Source organism: Bufo bufo, chromosome 2 (assembly GCF_905171765.1).
Source record: "Bufo bufo chromosome 2, aBufBuf1.1, whole genome shotgun sequence".
NCBI classification, from domain to species: Eukaryota; Metazoa; Chordata; class Amphibia; order Anura; family Bufonidae; genus Bufo; species Bufo bufo.
Window position 1 is genome coordinate 243,435,022 of NC_053390.1, and position 20,712 is coordinate 243,455,733.

General features: G+C 42.0%; 1 protein-coding gene across 17 annotated transcripts in view; it reads left to right on the plus strand.

The window, feature by feature from the left end:
- The window catches only part of FBRSL1 (fibrosin like 1), a 617,089-nt gene that overhangs the window by 427,530 nt on the left and 168,847 nt on the right, over positions 1-20,712 (plus strand). The gene's annotated exons all lie outside the window — the stretch shown is intronic.

Sequence of the window (20,712 nt, forward strand, 5' to 3'; positions counted from 1 at the left end):
TGGCTATTTATTTGTACTGTAGTGTGACTTGATTGTCTTGCATGTGGGAATACAATTAGCCAACCATTTGAGTGGCTTTTACATTATGGAGTAATGAGAAGACTTCATTTTTGGAATTAGTTTTTCTCTACCTGCCTTCAGTATCCAGTAGCCTGGGTATTAACTAGTTGCTATACTACCCCAAGTCTTGTGGTACCCCAGTCTGCTTTATTCATAAGGGAAATTGCCATTAAAGAAGCACTCCCACAAAAAAAATTATTCTGTGACCTGACTCTCCACAACACAGCATCTTATTTGTGGACAGGAAGCCAGATTCTCTATGTATTCCTATGGAAGCCTCAGTGTCAGTCTCATAGGAATGAATAGAGAAGTAACTGACTTGCTGTCCTGCGTCAGTTGGATATCAGAGTGCTAGTCACATGACACAGCAGAGGATCAGAAGGGAGGTTATAACTCACAAATACAGTCACTAGTAAGATTACCTTCACTACAGTTTACATCATGTACCTTTCTACAGGTCATAGAGATTTTAATGCTTTAGATTCGACATTCACAGCTGTAAGATGCCTATACACCTTCAGTAGCTGTTGGCTGAACAATTGGTTGACGGGCAACTATATCTCCTGACTTCCCCATACATGCCTGGTTTAGCCAATCATATAGAGGTTCCCCTTACCTGGCTTGTATCAGTACCCAAACTATCTGCTGGATATGTGGTAACAAAGTCTTTCATAAACCCTATGGCATTGCTCTGACCATTTTACCTCCAAAATCTAGAAAAATATTCAGCTGTTGGTTTAAGCATTACCATGACAACTCATCATGCTATAATTAGCCGGCAGCATGGGAATCCAGATTATTGTAATCGTCTCATGACTAGTATTTCAACCATGCATTTACCCTATTAAAAATGAAAATACATTAGAGAAATGTCAGCCGCACCTGCAGATATCTGTTGGATCGGATGGCCATCAAATGTGTAGAGTAGTCTCCCATCTGCCGTTGGGGAGTTGAAGGCGCCCATACACTTTTTGTAGCTGTCATCTGTTTGCCAGCCAGCTAAGAATCCATGTATATGATGGGTAAGGCTAGTTTCACACTAGCGCTAGTGGTTTTCTTTCAAACAATTCTCGGCATATTTGCCGGGATGCGACTGGATCTCTGCTAGTCCACATTATAGTTAATGGGGCCAGACGGAGATGTTCAAGCTTCCAGCAGTGCTGAAATTCAAAGAGATCCATCCGGCTGTTCCCTGCCAGAACAGCCTGCTGGATCCCTAACACTAGTGTGAATCTAGCCTAAGGCCTTATTCACATCTCACTCAAAAGCCGGTGGTCAGCCGGACAAAAAACTGTTGCGTGCAATGGATTTTATCCTGCCAGAACCCGGCATTTATGCTGGAATGCGGCCTATTCACCAATGGACCTCATTACAGTCGATGGAGATTCGGCAATGAACTAGATCCGGCGAAATGCGGCAGGCTTTTCTCTGCCGGATCTGCTTGATGGAGATGTGAATGAGGCCTAAGTAGAGAGCTGTTAAAAGGGTTATCCCATGACTAACGTAAAAAATGAAATCGGACCATATACCCATACCTTACATGGAACCATGGATCTCCACATTCATTTCTTCAATTGCTCTGCTAGATTTATATGAAGCTGACCACTCAAGGGGAGTGTCTTTTCTGCTGCAGCTCAGGAGGCGTGTCCATTCTGCTGCAGCTCTCTCCCTATCACAACTCAGGAAGCAGATGAAGGATGAAACTGAGCATGTGCTGCCGTCTGTGAGCCAGACAAAGAAATAATAATAAGAAAAAAAAAACAGCGCTATACAGATACATTTTATTGAATAACTCAGTGGCTATGCTAAATTTTTCATTACATGCAATTACAAAAGTATTCGAATCTAGGTGCTTTTTTTTAAAAACTAGAATAATTTTTGTAGGACAACCCCTTTAAGACAGAGTTGTTAATCTGATAGCTATCTAAGCCCAGTTTAAGATCCAGAGTTTTCATATAACCCTTATCTATATATTCCTATTCACATTAAAATTCTGAGAAATGGAGATATTTTTGTACATTTAAACTAGGGGTGGGCGATATGGCCTAAAATCTATATTGCAATATAATTTTAAGCATGTGCGATATGCGATATATTGTTTTCTATATTTGGGGGGGGGTTGAACTTTTTTTTTTTTTACTTAATAACTATTAGCCTCCTTAAGGGCTAGAACCCTTGTCATATTCACCCTAATAGAGCTCTATTAGGGTGAATAGGACTTTACACTCTCCCTGCTGCCCTGTGCTTTGTGAACACAACAGCAGGGAGCTGACCATGGCAGCCAGCCTCTCATGTGCCCCCCAGCCTCTCATGTGCCCCCCAGCCTCTGATCCGCCCCCCAGCCTCTGATCCGCCCCCCAGCCTCTGATCTGCCCCCCAGCCCCTGATCCGCCCCCCAGCCTCTCCCTCTTATCTGCCCCCTCTGGTAACTCAAACCCACCCCCCCTCTGTCCCCAGTATTAATCATTGGTGGCAGTGGCCACAGGGTCCCCCTCCTCCCCCCCCATCATTGGTGGCAGTGGGCAGTTCCGATCGGAGTCCCAGCAGTGTAATGCTGGGTCTCCGATCGGTTACCATGGCAGCCAGGACGCTACTGAAGTGCTGGCTGCGATGGTATGTTAGTGAGCAGCATTATACTCACGTGCGCCGTGGCCACCGGGCGCTCCTTCTTCTCATAGGTCTGTGCGGCGCATTGCTAATGCTATATGCATATACAGACAGAAGAAGGAGCGACCGGCGGCCACGGCGCACGTGAGTATAATGCTGCTCACTAACATACCATGGCAGCCAGGACTTCAGTAGCGTGACTCCTGGCTGCCATGGTAACCGATCGGAACCCCAGCATTACACTGCTGGGACTCCGATCGGAACTGCCCACTGCCACCAATGCAGGGACTGAAGAACATTCCCGGCACCCGACCTCTGACAGGACGCTGTGATCCGCACGATTAACCCCTGAACTGAGGGGTTAATTGTGGCGGATCGCAGCGTGCAGTCATAGGGGCCGGGATATGGCCGGCACATTGGTATTCAGGCATTCATTGGTGGCGCAGTGGCCACAGTCCCTCCCCTCCTCCTCGGCAGCCGCGCACAGTGGGGAGGGAGGGAGGGACTCCCTCCTTCTCCACTGTGCCGGCTCAGGAGAACATGGTGCGAGCCGAGAGCGCGATCATTCACTACCGCTCCGTGGTCATATTGCGGTCCGGGGATATGCACAAAATCCATATCGTGGCACAAATTTATATCGTATATCGCCCACCCCTTATTAAAACCACTGCTTTACCTTCAATCCTTTACCAATATTACTTCTCACGCACATGACTGCATTACTGCATGTGCCGTATGTTTACTGAAAATGATGGTATTTAATCCTGTTCTTAGAAACCAAGGTGACCATTTCATATCTTTCTTGATCTCCCCTGATGGGATCTGTTCCCATTCTAGCCACTAAATAGACTTTATCTGCACAATGCCGTGGTACTGCAGTGCACATGAAATTCTGTTCCTACATTTTAGTGGTCTCAAGTATAATGTCTCTTCATTCATTTCCATGTATTAGAAAGATGTCAGATAAAACCCATTTTGTCTGTTTGAATAGATCTAATTTACAGGACTAAGGTAGGTGTAAAAAGATGAAAAATGACCTTTTCAACATGACTCCAGATATTAAAATGATCTTACAATCTTATTATCATGAGAACATTTCACAAAGTATTAAGCTCAATAAATTACCTTTTCCCCAAGCTTCTAACCCACCATCCCCGCGGGCTGGAAGAGGAGCTCGGCTGATTCATGGCCTCCTTATTTTAGCTGAATTGCTTAATTGGTATGTGTTCTACATCCCCAATTGAGTATTTGGAGCACAAATGAAGGTTAGAACCTTTGCGCTAGTTATCGACTGAAAGAAAATTGATTTGAGCTCAGGAGTGCAGCAGAAGCATGGATGTCTCCTAGGACTGAAGGTTTTTTCTTCTGTTATTAATGTGCTAAATGTGAAAATGTTCAATCTTGGTTACCTAGTGTAGTCCATTTTACTAGTATGTTGGAGATGCAGCTTGTTTGCATGAATAGCGCCGAATTGCTTCTTATCTAACCTCATAACTTAACATCCTAAAATATAGTTACATAGGTTTAAAAAAAGATGCAGGTCTGTCAAGTCCAACCTTTTTGATCAGTTATACGTTAATGGTTACATTAATTAGGACCCTCAATGCTATTTGCTGTTATAGTATCTGCCGTTATTACCCCTTGGGGTAGGGCGCTTTTCATAGCTCCCACATAACTTTGTATTTTTGGATTTAGAAAGGTACATGATGTAAATTGTAGTGATGGTAATCATCTTACTGGTGACAGTATTCCTCAGCTCTGTGACTGCCCCTCTGACTCTTAGGCCTTTTTCACACGAGCATGACGGATTGGCTCCGGGTGCATTCAGTGAAACTCGCACCGTGTTGTCTGCGATTGCGTTCAGTTTTTTCCGCGAGTGCAATGTATTTTGATGCATTTTTTCACACTCGTGATAAAAAACTGAAGGTTTACAGACAACCTCTCTTAGCAATCATCAGTTAAAAACGCATTGCATCCGCACTTGCTTGCGGATGCAATGCGTTTTTCACTGAAGCCCCTTACACTTCTATGGGGCCAGGGCTGCGTTAAAAACGCAGAATATAGAACATGCTGCGTTTTTCACGCAACGCAGAACTGATGCGTGAAAAAAAAAATGCTCATGTACACAGACCCATTGAAATGAATGCGTCAGGATTCAGTGCGGGTGGTATGCGTGCACGTCACGCATTGCACCCGCATGAAAAACTTGCTCGTGTGTAAGGGGCCTTAAACCGACACAGCGCCTTATGTGTGGATAGAAAGTCAGTTCATCAATTAATGTCAGTCTCACAGGAATGAATAGAGAACCCGACTTCCTGTCCACACAAGTTGCTAGGGGGCATTTCCTAAAGCTCTTATGCCACTATTGTAAATTATGGCATACTTTTACAGCTTCTCGCTACTTTTCTGAAGTAGTGGGAAAGGGGTTGGGGCTTAGCGGGAGGGGAAGGGGCTTTCCACCACCTGCCAGATTTACAACTTGCACCCAAAAATGGCATAAGTTATTGCCCAAATCTACGCCAGCTCCCGGGTGATGTAGGCCTAAAGTGTAACTGTCATGTTTTCATAAAAAAAATAAATAAAATTTACTATGTGTTACTGCTGCTGTAGCAGCGTTATGCATAATGTTTTAACCCCTACAATATGAGGATATTCTCAAGATGGCTTCTCTGCCAAAACCGCCTTCCCTCACTTCCCATACTCACTTGCTTTAGCCAGAAGCTTCCTGCCAGCCAATCAGATTGGATTAGGCTACTCTCACATTAGCATTTTTTTGCGTATCCGTCATGGATCTGCAAAAACGCTTCCATTACAATAATACAACCTCCTGCATCTGTCATGAACGGATCCGGTTGTATTATGTATTCTATAGCCATGACGGATCCGTTTTCTATTGTGTCAGATAAAACTGATCTGTCCCCATTGACTTACATTGTCTGTCATGTCAGATCCATCTTGCTCCGCACCAAATTGCGGGGGGACGCAACCAAACAAAATGCATTTTGGTGCATTCTGTTTCGTCCAGTTCAGTTTTGTCCCCATTGACAATGAATGGGGACAAAACTGAAGCGTTTTCTTCCGCTATTGAGATCCTATGACGGGTCTCAATAGCGGAATTGAAAAACGCAGATGTGAAAGTAGCCTTACTTAGGCCTCATGCACACGACAGTTGTTTTTCTCTGCCTCAGTTCAGTTTTTTTTGCGGATAGGATGGGGACCCATTGATTTCAATGGGTCAGCAAAAAAATGCTGATAGTTCATCCGTTTGTGTTCCGCGTCCGTTGTCCGTGTTTCCCTTCAGCAAAAAAAATTGTGCATGTCCTACTTTTTTCACATTTGCTGATAAAGATAGGCTTTTATTACAAATGATCTGTGGGGAAAAAAACGGATCCTCAAAAAAAAAAACGGAAGCCGCATCAGTTTTTTTTGGGCGGACGCACAATTTGCGGACGCAAAAAACAACTGTCGTGTGCATGAGGCCTTAGAGGCACACCTCACTCTAAAGCCTAATGCAGGCATGCAGTGTGGAGGACCGCCCCTCTGTCTTCTGTCCCGCTGCTTACACTAGGCTGGAGACAGACAAGCCCTAGCAACTGTCTTTTAAGGGATAAGAGGACATGAATGAAAGCTGGTATTATAAGGTAGTTGCAGATCTTTTGGCAATTGACAGGCTAACTCCGGTATACATGCCCATCTCTAATAAACTAGCAAAAAAATAAATAAATATATGACAGTTACACTTTAAGTTTCTGGTACACTGAGTTTTCCTCTTAACAAATTAGGGTAATCTCACTCCAGCGCACAGGGATCAAGACTGGGGTATGGGAACACCAGTCTTGATAAATGTGTCAGTTGGAAAGTCAAAGGGGCCATCACATGGCACAGCTAAGGATCAGAAGGGAGTGGATAACTTACAAATAAAGTCACCGGTAATAAGATTACCTTCACAACAATTTACATCATCTACCTTTCTAATGAGACAGGGAGTAAAAAATTTTTAAAAACCAGCCAATGAGCTGTTTGAAGAGGAGGAGGCGCACCATGCAAGTGCTGCTTCTTGCTCATTACACTGCCCGTCGTCTTGGACGTTTCAGCAGTGCACTGTAATGACAATTATTCACTCTATTCTTTTGAGTGGAGAAAGTAATTGTAAGTGCACTGCGCCGCCGCTGCAGAGGAAACAGTGCGGAGTGTAATGAACAGGAAGCAGTGCTCACATGGAGCGCCACCTTCTCTTCAAACAGCTGATCTGCAGGGGTGTCAATCTGATATTGATGACCTATCCAGACAATAGGTCAATATATATGGCAGGATAAACCCCTATAATGACCAATCAATTACTTTTTTCATCTTCACATTCCAAGATCTATAACTACTTTTTTCCATCAATATGGCTGTCTGAGGAATTGTTTTTTGCAGGACAAGTTGTAGTTTTTAATGGCACCGTTTTGGGATAAACATAATTTACTGATTTACTTTTATTAATTCTTTCTGGGGGATGGGAAAAGTAGCTAAATTGCAAAACTCATTTTTTAGCATAAATAACAGGAATATTGTATTCTTTGTTCAGTGCAATTACAGCTATACCAAGTACATACTTTTTCTTTATGTTTTAATACTTTTTCACAATAAAACCGCTTTAAAAAGAAAAAAATATGTTTTTGCATCCCATGATCCATAACTTTTTTTTTTTTCGTTCTACGGAACTCTGCTAGGGCTTGATTTTTGGGACGACTTGTAGTTTTCATTGGTATCATTTTGGGGCACATAATACTTTTTTATTGCTTTTTATCCTGTTTTTTTGTTTTGTTTTTCTGGCAAATGAGCAAAAAAAATATTATGGCATTTTTTTTTATTTATTTTTTTACAATTTACTAGTCCCACAAGGGGACTTTGACTTGCGATCTTCTGACCACTTCTATAATACATTGTACTGCTTATGCCTTATGTATGGCCTTTCTATTAATGTGGTCCAATGTAGATTCTAGAGATCACTACAGGTTACTTAAAGCAATTTTGCTCTTTGTTGACTTCTTTTTGCTGTTCTGTTTTATAGCCTGATAATAATCGTCTTGACACTGTTAATGTTTATAGCCCTTACATGCTTTACACAGCTACATGGCACCATTACAGTATTACTTCCTTCAGCTACATGGCACCATTACAGTATTACTTCCTTCAGCTACATGGCACCATTACAGTATTACTTTATTTTTTATTAGAAAATGGCTTCTGTGTTCATTTCCCTCAGAACTTTGCCTGATGTTGGCATTACTCAACTCTCCAAACAACGGATACCCATGAAATAGATCTTTTATCTTAGTGAATGTTTATCTTATGTGAATAATTATAAACAGTGGTTATAATTTTTTTTACACTATAGTCTTTGTATACCATTTATTTTTATTTTTTTTAAATCTTCTGCTTTCATAGGAATTAATCCAATTTTTTTATTGCTGCTGAACAGTGCAAGTTTTCTTCCAAACTGTGCACTTATTAGGTCAAGTTCCTGGCACACAAAAAATCTTGTCAGGTGTGCCAACGCTGGAGTGCAAAGCTAGTCAATTCAACTCTTTACAGAAGCAATTGACCGTAAAGTAAAAGCATCTAGTTTTTATAACCTATGAAAAGATGACTTGAAGTCATCGGCATGGGACGTTACAGCTGCTGGATTAAGAAAACTTTTGGTATACTACACACAACCTGTGGATAGGTGTGGTGTTATATTTTTGGACGCAGCCATGTTTCGCTAATCCTGTAAATCCCCTTAACTTTTATAACATCAGACAGGTATGAAGTGAATATTCATATTCAGTAATAGCAGTCTTTTAATTTAATAGAAATACACAGCTGTGGCTGTTCATTGCATATAGTTAATTAGTAATACATAGGGCTAAATTTATCATCCCACTACACCATGGATTTTGACATTTACAACACTGTTTTGTGACATTTTTTATGCCATCATGGCCTAGATAAAGTCATGGTTGGCTTTTTTATGCCACTCTCACCTTTCCGAAAACGGGGCCTGATGTTGTATTATGATTTATACTACAAACTGGCTTAAATGATGACTGAAACCTGCGCCAGGTATGAGCTGACATATATTTCAGTGTGGTTCAGATTTCAGTCTAGTGCACAGACTGCCGGTTTTGGCATTTCATTTCGGACGAGGTCAGTAGCTCATCATAAATTATAGGGGTGCTCCAAGAATTATAAAAATGGCTGCCAGAAACCTGTCCTGGAATGGGAGCAGGACGGGTTGCTTCCACTTGTAGAGCTGCCTAGGACGGTGAGGGAGCAGGGCCTCACTACCCTGCCTATGATATGACAGAAAAATACACCAATATGTAGTGTCTGCAAGTGCCAAAGAGTAATGTGTAGTGAATGGAGGAAAACTGGTGGGCATTTTAAATAATTCTCGGAGCACCCCTTTTAACCACTACAGGACCGCCGTACGCAGGATTGCGTCTTTGCGGCGGCCCTGTTATTCCTCCTGGACGCGCAGGCGCACGCGTTCACAGGAACCGGAGGTAAACTAGCTCATCTACAGCCTGCCAGCAGCGATCGTTCGCTGGCAGGCTGTAGATGCGATTTCTTTTAAACCCCAAAAAAGGTATATTAGATGCTGTTTTGATAACAGTGTCTAATATACCTGGTCCTCTGGTGGTCCCTTTTGCTTGGATCGACCACCAGAGGACACAGGCAGCTCTGTAATAAGTAACACCACTACACTACACCCCCCCCTGTCACTTATTAACCCCTGATCACCCCATATTAGACTCCCTAATCACCCCCCTGTCATTGATCACCCCCCTGTAAGGCTCCATTCAGATGTCCGTATGTGTTTTGCGGATCCGATCCATGGATCCGCAAAACACATACGGACGTCTGAATGGAGCCTTACAGGGGGGTGATCAATGACAGGGTGGTGATCACCCCATATAGACTCCCTGATCACCCCCCTGTCATTGATCACCCCCCTGTAAGGCTCCGTTCAGAGGTCCGTATGTGTTTTGCGGATCCATGGATCGGATCCGCAAAACACATACGGACGTCTGAATGGAGCCTTACAGGGGGGTGATCAATGACAGGGTGATGATCACCCCATATAGACTCCCTGATCACCCCCCTGTAAGGCTCCATTCAGACATTTTTTTGGGCACAAGTTAGCAGAAATTGATATTTTTTTATTTATTTTTTTTTTTTTCTTACAAAGTCTCATATTCCACTAACTTGTGACAAAAAATAAAATCTCACATGAACTCGCCATACCCCTCACGGAATCCAAATGCGTAAAAATTTTTAGACATTTATATTCCAGACTACTTCTCACGCTTTAGGGGCATGGCGAGTTCATGTAAAATTAAATTTTTTGTCACAAGTTAGCAGAAAGGGAGACTTTGTGAGAAAAAACAAAAAAAATCAATTTCCGCTAACTTGTGCCAAAAAAAAAAAAAACTTCTATGAACTCGCCATGCCCCTCACGGAATACCTTGGGGTGTCTTCTTTTCAAAATGGGGTCACATGTGGGGTATTTATACTGCCCTGGCATTTTAGGGGCCCTAAAGCGTGAGAAGAAGTCTGGAATCCAAATGCCCTCCTAAAAGATACTCATTGGAATTTGGGCCCCTTTGCGCACCTAGGCTGCAAAAAAGTGGCACACATGTGGTATCGTTCTACTCAGGAGAAGTTGGGCAATGTGTTTTGGGGTGTCTTTTTACATATACCCATGCTGGGTGAGAGAAATATCTCTCTAAAATGACAACTTTGTATAAAAAAAATGGGAAAAGTTGACTTTTAGAGAGATATTTCTCTCACCCAGCATGGGTATATGTAAAAATACACCTCAAAACACATTGCCCTACTTCTCCTGAGTACGGCGATACCACATGTGTGACACTTTTTTTGCAGCCTAGGTGGGCAAAGGGGCCCAAATTCCAATGAGTACTTTTAGGATTTTACAGGGCATTTTTTACACATTTGGATTCCAGACTTCTTCTCACGCATTAGAGCCCCTAAAATGCCAGGGCAGTATAAATACCCCACAAGTGACCCCATTTAGGAAAGAAGACACCTCAAGGTATTTCGTGATGGGCATAGTGAGTTCATGGAAGTTTTTATTTTTTTGTCACAAGTTAGTGGAATATGAGACTTTGTAAGGAAAAAAAAAAATCATCATTTTCCGCTAACTTGTGACAAAAAATAAAAAGTTCTATGAACTCACTATGCCCATCAGTGAATACCTTAGGGTGTCTACTTTCCGAAATGGGGTCACTTGTTGGGTGTTTGTACTGTCTGGCCATTGTCGAACCTCAGGAAACATGACAGGTCCTCAGAAAGTCAGAGTTGCATAGTTTGTAAATGCTATAACTTTTACCCAAACCATTTTTTTTTTACCCAAACATTTTTTTTTTATCAGAGACATGTAGAACAATAAATTTTGAGAAAAATGTATATAGAAATGTTTTTTTTTTTTTTTTAAATTATTTACAACTGAAAGTGAAAAATGTCTTTTTTTTTTTTTTTTCTTTTTGCAAAAATTTTGTTTTTGTAAAAATGTCAGCAGCAATGAAATACCACCAAATGAAAGCTCTATTAGTGAGAAGAAAAGGAAGTAAAATTCATTTGGGTGGTAAGTTGTATGACCGAGCAATAAACCGTGAAAGTAGTGTAGGTCAGAAGTGTAAAAAGTGGTCTGGTCATTAAGGGGGTTTAAGCTAGGGGAGCTGAGGTGGTTAAAGGGAATGTGTCACCTGAAAATTACCAATTGCTTAAATCACATTTTTATGTTTAACATATTTTTTAAGAATTTTTGATGTTATTTTTAATTTTCCATGGTACTGTCTAAATTTAAACAAAAGACATTAAATCCTGCAGTTTGGCCACTAAGCCTAATAATAGGTGCCACTTCTGTACCAATCACTACTGTTATATAGCATTGTAAACCTGCCTGTAATGAGGAGATATCACCTCTGTGTATAGATGAGACAGGATCCTCCATTCACAGTAGCTGATTGTCAAAGCTTATCTCTTCTTCCCTTGTGCAATGACCTCTGCGCAGGCCACAGAGCATGCCTAGAAAACTCTCCTATAGAAGTCAATAGGGTCACTTCCTGACTATTATCTCTATGGCCCATGGGGCCATAAAGCAATTTTTAAATGTTTTGTAAATGCTGTTAAGAACAGCTCAGCTAAGATGGCCGCCCCCATAATCATGTTCATGAAATGGAATAAAAAAAATCTGTAATCAGAAAATAAATGGAATATGTGCTACTATCTGGTTTTAACTGGCAGATAAAATATTTTTGGTGACGCATTTCCTTTAAATCCATCAGGACGGACGCAGAACACACTGGTCTTGATAAATCAGGGCCATAGTTTCTATAATATGTATTTACATAAATGTTAACCGCATATAGTTTAGGCTACTTTCACACTGGCACTTTGGCTTTCCGTTTGTGAGATCTGTTCTTCTTTTCTTATATACACTTCCATAAAAGATTTGATTACACTGTTTCCATAGTGTGCTTGCAACTCATCAGGTTTGTGGGAACCTGTGGGATACATAGGACTAAAATCTGGATAATCCAAATGGACATCCAAATGGCTGCATTAAACGCTTTAGGAGTCTAGGCTTTCAGAAGCACAAGATATAGCTTACTGCAAGTACTCTAAAGCTTACTTTACAACCCTCTCTGCAGTTTTTTGTGGGGAACAATTTATGGTATGTATGGGGAGGAGTGATCGTTAATGCCATTGCTCATCCCCATACAAAATCATTGTTTGCCAGCAAACAATGATTTAGGTGACTACACTAACAATCCCTTTACACCATGAACGAGTATTTTGCTTATTTGTCGGGTGATCAGCAGCACGTTTACACTGGCAGAATATCGCTAACGAGTGTTAGTACGAATGCCTGTTTGCGATAATCTGCTCGACCTATGGGCAGTGTAAGACCGGACATGTAAGCGAGTTCAATGCGATAAACTCGCAGCATGTGTACCATTCTGACCTCACACTAAAACCAGGTGCAGGTCAAAAACACGGAACGCGTACAGATCTTTCCATTATATCCGTGTAGGATTTACTCCTGGTTTTGGGTCACAATTACTGATTGAAACCACTGATCAAACACTGACCAAACGCTGACTGCATTAAAGCGGCCTTGCCTTCCGTTTTTTTACTCCGTTTTTTTTTTAAGCCAAAATCAGGTGTGGATCATAAATACAGAGAATGTATTAAGGCCAGATAATACTTCTCTTATTTTTTTAATCCTCTCTTGATTTTGGCCAAACAACTGCATTAAACATAAACGGTTGGCAGTACCCTTAGGGTAAAACCGCACAACATGTTTGTGATGTGGGCGCGCTGCATTTGAGTACCGTGCATCTGCATAAGCCACAATGGCCTCTAATTAAATTAGTTAGAACTGCATAGTTTAGTTGGTCTGTATATCTAGTGGCCTCACAATATTACAGATGGCGTGCAGCCATTAACAATGAAGACTGACTAAACTGTTTGGTTCTAGTTTAATTAGAGCCCACTGCAGCTCATATGTTCACATGGTGCTCAACTGCAGTATGTCTGCATCTCAACCGCGTCATGACTGAGGTGTGGTCATACCCTTAGGCTGGGTTCACACTTGAGCGTTTTACAGCGCGTTCAAACGCGCTGTAAAACGCTCAACACATGAAAACCAATGCTTCCCTATGGCCCTGGTTCTCACTTGAGCGTTTTACAGCGCGTTTGAACGCGCTGAAAAACGCCCTACGCTCAAACAAGGTCTTGAGCTTCTTTGGGGCGTTTTGACGCGCGTTTGTGGCCATAGGACACTGCAGTCAATCACTCAAACGCGCGTTTACTATTGCAAAAAACGCGCGTTAAACGCGCATATCAAATACGCTCAGGTCTGAACCCAGCCTAAGGCCTTGGCTACACTGCAACTTTTTGTAGTGCTATTGATTGATTTATCTTTGGAGCCACAGCTGCAGTCCATAGGGATACATTAGGCTGTATACAATCTTGTCGACTGCGCCGTCACTCAGCAGGTAAAATCAGTCAGTAGAGCTGCAAAAAGTTCCACCGTAGCCCAGGCCTTATATAGGCAATCGCAAATGGCTTGGTCGAGGTGGGTTTTAATATGTGAAATATTTTTAAATGTTTTTAATTTTTTTACATGACAACATATTGGAGAAACATAAATGGGGTACAGAAGAACGAGAACTTCGCTTTTCTTTACAGAAGTAAAGCCTTCCAAGTTATCCACTCTAAATAGTTTTGAGAACTTTGAATGTGTTTCTCGAGGATTTACTGTACCTTTACTATTCTGTTTTTATTTTTTATTTTTTTTCTCTTGCCATCTCCCCTCCCCTTGGCTATTATCTGATTTTGCTTGGAAGACATGCTATGTCTATAGTAATCATCACTTTCATGAAACACTGCGGTAATAGAGAAATTCTCTTCTTTATTGACCTTTGTAGCACGCTGCTTATACCGATCAATACAGAGGCGAGCAGTGGGAAGCACTGCAACATTAGCCGTTCAGGCAGTAAACAACCCGTAGAGCTTACACGCCTCGCGCTCTGCATGCTCCTGCTACAATCAGTTTGGCAACGCTCATCCTGCCTAACAAATAGCGCTGTAACCCCTGCTCTGCTAGAGGACTCTCACCAGAGTCTGTGCCATAGACTTGAGGGGGTCTTTCTTCTGAAAATGGATAAATGTAAACGTATGAAGACCAGGGCAATGGGTGATGTACTTGTTGCTTATGATGATATTTTGAAAGGGATATGTCACAGCTCCTGAGTAAAGTCTTGTTTATTACTTGTGCTTGCACTTTAGGCTTTATGGAGATCTCATCACAACAATCCCCAGTCTAGACTTTTCGTGCTGCATTTTCATGAATTTCTCATTCTTCTGACTTGACTGGAGTTACCTACAATTAATCATCAGCATTTTACCAGAATTCTCAATGTGATTTTCTAACAGCTACCTGGAATCGTGTTCACTAGGGATATTATTTACAGCAATGGCAAAATGAAAGCTTGTATCATTGGTTTATAAATTCAAATGAACATGCGTGCTCAGCATGATTACTCTCATTGAAGGCTTGTATGAGGGGGAGGCTAAAGGGCATCTGTCAGCAGTTTTGTACCTATGAAACTGGCTGGCCTTTTACATGTGCGCTTGACAGCTAAAGGCATGTGTGTTGGTCCCATGTTCAGATATGCCTGCATTGCTGAGAAAAATGAACTTTGAATATATGCAAATGCTCCTGTATTGAGCAACGGGGGCGTTACTGTTACACCTACAGGATCTGCTTTCTCTGCAATGGCCGCGTCTTTAGCACTATGATTGACAGGGCCAGGCATGATGATATTTTCGCTGCCTCGACCAGTCAATCAGAGTAATCAAAAAAAGTCATGCATATCCAAAGTTGTAGCTTTAAAATCGCCCTCACACAACTTTGTAAACAGAGGTATATAAAAAAATATAGGTGTCAGAATATGGCGATGCAAAGGATTTAAATTTTTTTTCAAACATTTGTATTTGTTTAAAACTAGTAAGGGCTCTTTCACACTTGCGTTGTCCGGATCCGCCGTGCACTCCATTTGCCGGAAGTGCCCGCCGGATCCGTAACACCGCAAGTGAACTGAAAGCATTTGAAGACGGATCCGTCTTCAAAATGCGTTCAGTGTTACTATGGCAGCCAGGACGCTATTAAAGTCCTGGTTGCCATAGTAGTAGTGGGGAGCGGGGGAGCAGTATACTTACAGTCCGTGCGGCTCCCGGGGCGCTCCAGAATGACGTCAGAGCGCCCCATGCGCATGGATGACGTGATCCATGCGAAACGTCATCCATGCGCGTGGGGCGCCCTGACATCACTCTGAAGAGCCCCGGGAGCCGCACGGTCGGTAAGTATACTGCTCCCCCGCTCCCCACTACACTTTACCATGGCAACCAGGACTTCAGCCTCCCGGCAGCCATGGTAACCATTCAGAAAAAGCTAAACGGCGGATCCGGTAATGCGCCAAAACAACGTTTAGCTTAAGTCCGGATTAATGCCTTTCAATGGGCATTAATTCCGGATCCGGCCTTGTGGCAAGTGTTCAGGATTTTTGACCGGAGCAAAAAGCGCAGCATGCTGCGGTATTTTCTCCGGCCAAAAAACGTTCCGTTCCGGAACTGAAGACATCTTGATGCATCCTGAACGGATTTCTCTCCATTCAGAATGCATGGGGATAATCCTGATCAGGATTCTTCCGGCATAGAGCCCCGACGACGGAACTCTATGCCGGAACAGAACAACGCAAGTGTGAAAGAGCCCTTAGCAACTAAAATTATATGAATGCTGTAATCATACCACAAAGTGAATGCTGTAAAAGCGAAACATGTAAAACAATGAAGAAGTTGAATTTTTTCCCCAGTTCCATACCATACTTTTTTTTTCAGATTCCCAATACAATATATGGCATATCAAATAGTGTTATTAGAAAGTACAGCTTGTCCTGCAAAACAAGAAGCAATGTAATCATGGGGAGCTTAAAGTTGCCATGGCACCCGGGGCCTAGCAAAGGCCCCCAGGCCTCCTTTAACTGTATGTCTATTACAGTGTGCCACAGACACAGCCTAACAGACAGCCTGTCACTGGTACAGTGATAGGCTGTAATGCATTAATATACAATGTATACCAGTGCATTATAAAAGCCATGTCTGCCAGGGAGTAAAAAAAAAAACTTTTAATAAAATGTATTTTAAAAAAAAAGTGGCTTTTTTAAACTGGTAAAAAAAACACATGCAAACATCTACGGTATTGCTGTGTACTCCACAACCCTTATATTAAAGATATCGTTATTTAAACTACCCCATGAGCAAAAAAACCCACAAAAATAATGATTTGTCTTTCCGATTGTCTCCCAAAAATAATTGCATTTCAATCAATAAGTCCCATGTACCCCACAGTGGTAAATAAAAACTTTATTTTGCCGCACAAAAAGCAAGCCCGTATACGGCTACGCTGGCTGAAAAACGAAATAAAAGTAACATGCTAGTTATGCCACACAGTGAACATCGACCAATATAATGTACCAAAAACTATGGCAGAACTTTTTTTTTTTTTTTTTAAACCATTACCGCCCCCGCAGCTCTACTTAGAGGTGTATATGAGCTCAGACACTTTGCTATACCATGCCTGATGAAGAGACCTAAGTTGTCTCGAAGGCTCGCTAAGTAAAATCATTGCTTTTATATTTAGCTATTAAAAGGTATCAGACCTGCAAGACTCTCAGGCTCTTTCACACTTGGGCTATTTATTTCCGTTCTGTTCGGTTATAGGACATAGCTGACCTGAACAAATCTAAACATATTACATTGACTATAATGGGGTCTGGTTTCCATTCCAGAGTCCTCTTTCTTTTGGAAGAAGTCCTGCATGCAGGACTTTTCTGTCTGCTGTTTTTGACAGAGTCTGTGATGACGACCCCCGAGCAGCGCATTCAGTGCAGAGAGGAAGAAACTATCTGGCTATATGTTCCATTTTACATCTTTAACAAAGGAGAGATGAAACCTACGTCGATTGCTATGTGTTTCTAATCTGGTTCCTGAAAAATCAGTTCAAGTTTTACATGGAGCTACAGTAAGAACTCTTACGATTTGCATAAAACTTTGTTTCAATACTGTACGGATCGAGCGGTCCGTACAGTATTAAAATGTATTGGCTCCGATGAGCCGCAGTTATTACTTTGCGAAGTCTCGCGAGACTTTGCATAATAACTTCATAAATTGATTTAGGCCTCATGCACACGACCATGGTGTGTTTTGCGGTCCGCAAATCGCGGATCCGCAAAACACGGATGGCGTCCGTGCACGTTCCGCAATTTGCGTCGCCACATGGACAGCCTTCAATATAAATGCCTAAATGCAAAGCGCGGACAAGAATAGGACATGTTATATTTTTTTGGCGGGGCCACGGAACGGAGCAACGGATGCGGACAGCACATGGAGTGCTGTCTGCATCTTTTGCGGCCCCATTGAAGTGAATGGGTCCGCATCCGAGCCGCCAAAACGATGCGGACCAATTCAACGGCCGTGTGCATGAGGCCTTATACTGTAAAAAAAACGTTTCCCGAACTCTGGTTCAGTTCCAAGGTACCACTTGGAACCGAACCAGAGTTCGGGAAGTGTTTTTTTTACAGTATAAATCAATTTCTGAAGTTATTATGCGAAGTCTCGCGAGACTTCGCAAATTAATAACTTTGGTTCAACTTTGGCTCATCTAATACTGTACGGAGCGCTATTGAAACTAAGTTTTATGCGAATCGACTTCTGTTTTGGAGATAGATGTAGGTCCCAGAGGTGGGACCCGAATCCGGTGTCTCGTGTGGGAATAGCCCTTTAAAGCTATTACCTTGCATTATTGGCCCATAGGGACAGTCCTAGCACCTGTTCATGTAACCACAAGCTATAGCTTTTAGAATAAACTTCATAATGACTTTACTCTGTTATCCTACTATTGCAGCAATAGATATGTAGACAACTCCATCTGATTCATGAGAAATGCTTTGTAGGACTAATATTCCTACAACAGATATGCTTAATACTCTGATAAGATCTGGAGAAGGCATCATTACTGCATTTCAGAGATGAATGTATTATGTAACTTAGACCTCATAGCTGATGACAGATATGTACTGCCCGTTATGTAAAAGATTTGTGAAGGGAAAGGGCTGACTTTGTGGAAGTGCAGTTAATAAGTGGCTTTAAATAGGTTTTCCAGTTAGAAACCCCCCTTCTCTGTGTCCAGTTAGAGGGCACATAGATATGAGAATTACCCCTCGTGCAATCCACTGGTGATGGGACAACCCCTTTACAGTCCATTAACGTTTTATAAGCATCCACACAAAATGTCATATTCCATTAGTGAGCTGTAGAACTCTATACAGTAGTTGGTATAACATTGTATTTGTGCCTTCCCTTTAAAAGGGCCAGATTTCATATTTACTGGCTGAATGTCGGCTAAATGGTGATGAGCGCTTGGACCATGGATTAGCACTAAAGTTCGTTCACATGATGTACTATTTTGCAAAGCCTCAATTTTAGTTCTAAGATAGTGTTACTGAGATGTTAAGTATGTACTATGATGTTTTATGTATACAGCAGACTCCCTGAAACAAGCTATTGTGGGATCATTGTGTCCTCTGCAGAACAAATATTTCCCATTATTAAATCTAGTTTTGCTTGGAGCCATTTGGCTGACAGTTTTCCCTTAGTGAGCATTTGAAATGTCCTCTCTTAAGTCTGCTTTCACTTCCCGTTTCACCTTGTCTGTACAGTTCCCTTAGGCCCTTTATGGATAATCATAAATTCCGACGAGAACTTTTCAATTCTTTTTATCCTTGCTTAATATCCTGCTCTGTTACCGTTCTCCCGGGAACTTCTCTGGAGACCTATTTCAGGCTGATTACAAGGTACTGCATACTGCGAGGAACCGCATAGCAGGAAATACCATTAAATCAGCACACCTGTAAATCATATTAAAGCCATAGCATGAGCGGAATAAAAAATTAGCATATTGTTGTGGACAATGCAGAGATCAGTTGAGGACATATTGAGTTTTGCTTAGTTTGAAAGTGATGTAGCATTCACCAGTACTCGAAAAGAAAGGAGCCGTCCCATTGATATGAATGGAAAGGTGTAGTTGTAATTACACCTGCTCAACTCTGCGGTTGCTATGGTGAGCAGGTAAACCATAAAGACAGCTGGTCCTCAGGATAGGTCATCAATATCTGATCGGCGGGTGGGGGGGCAACTCTCGGCACCCCTGCAGATCTGATATTGATGACCTGTCCTGAGGATAAGTCATCAATATAAAGGGGTAAGGGGAGTGAGAACTACATTTACATAAGCATTAGGGTACCTGCACATGTTGCGGATTAAGCTCGGATTCTTGTGCAGAAAGACTGTAGCGTCATAAAGTACCAGTAAAGTGCATGAGATTAGATAAATCTTTTTTTCTTTTTACGTGAAGAAACCCACAGCATGTCAATTCTTTGTATGGGTCTTTTTGTGTGGATTTCACCCTTTTCAGTGCTAGCTTGGGATCTGCTGCAGAACTGCTTCATGACTGCACCAAAAACTGCTAGTAACACATGCTGTTTTTGGTGCTGAAACACGTAGAAACTCACACAAAAATGAATGCGGAATTCCTGTATGACAGCCCACACCAACATGCAGGTAGTCTGATCAACCCTATTAAACCTGCATATTGCCTGGTAGAGTTGATATTTTTCTTTTCTCTTGCAGCGCTGCAGAGATATCATTTCTTTTAGACCTTATTTTGAATGAATGCCTACATATCGGACACGGCACATTAGCAAAATCTTGTATTCCTAGGTAAACGCATGATTTTTCTAAAACACACTGCCACCAATGACTGGATATAGCACATTAAGGGCTCATGCACACAACTGTTGTTGGGATCCACATCTGAGCCGCATTTCTTTGCTCTGTTCCGCGGCCCCGCAACAAAAATAGAACATGTCCTTTTCTTCTTTTTGTGGTCAAGAAAATAGGCATTTCTTTAATGGGTTGTCCGTTCCGTTCCACAAATTGAGAAACGCACACGGCCAGCATCTGTGTTTTGCGGATCCGCAATCTTGATTACTAAAGAATCAGTTAGGAGTGTACTGAGCACCAAGGGATGTAGCATTGCTCCAAGTGCTCAAACTGCCTAATTTACATACAGAATGGAAAGCAATCCGTTCAGTATGCATCAGGATGTCTTCCGTTCCGTCCCTTGTACGGTATTGCTGCAGGATTTTTTCCGGCCAAAATTCCAGAACACTACCGCACTTGCTTAATTTCCATTGTAATGTATTAATGCCGAATCCGGTACCAAGTGTTCCGGAAATTGCCGGAACCGGTTTTCCGGTCTGCGCATGCGCAGTTCTTTCTAGCTTTGAATTTTTTTTAATACCGGATCCGTTATTCCGGTATTTCAATGAATAAGTCTTAACGGATCCAGAAAAAAAAGATATCCGT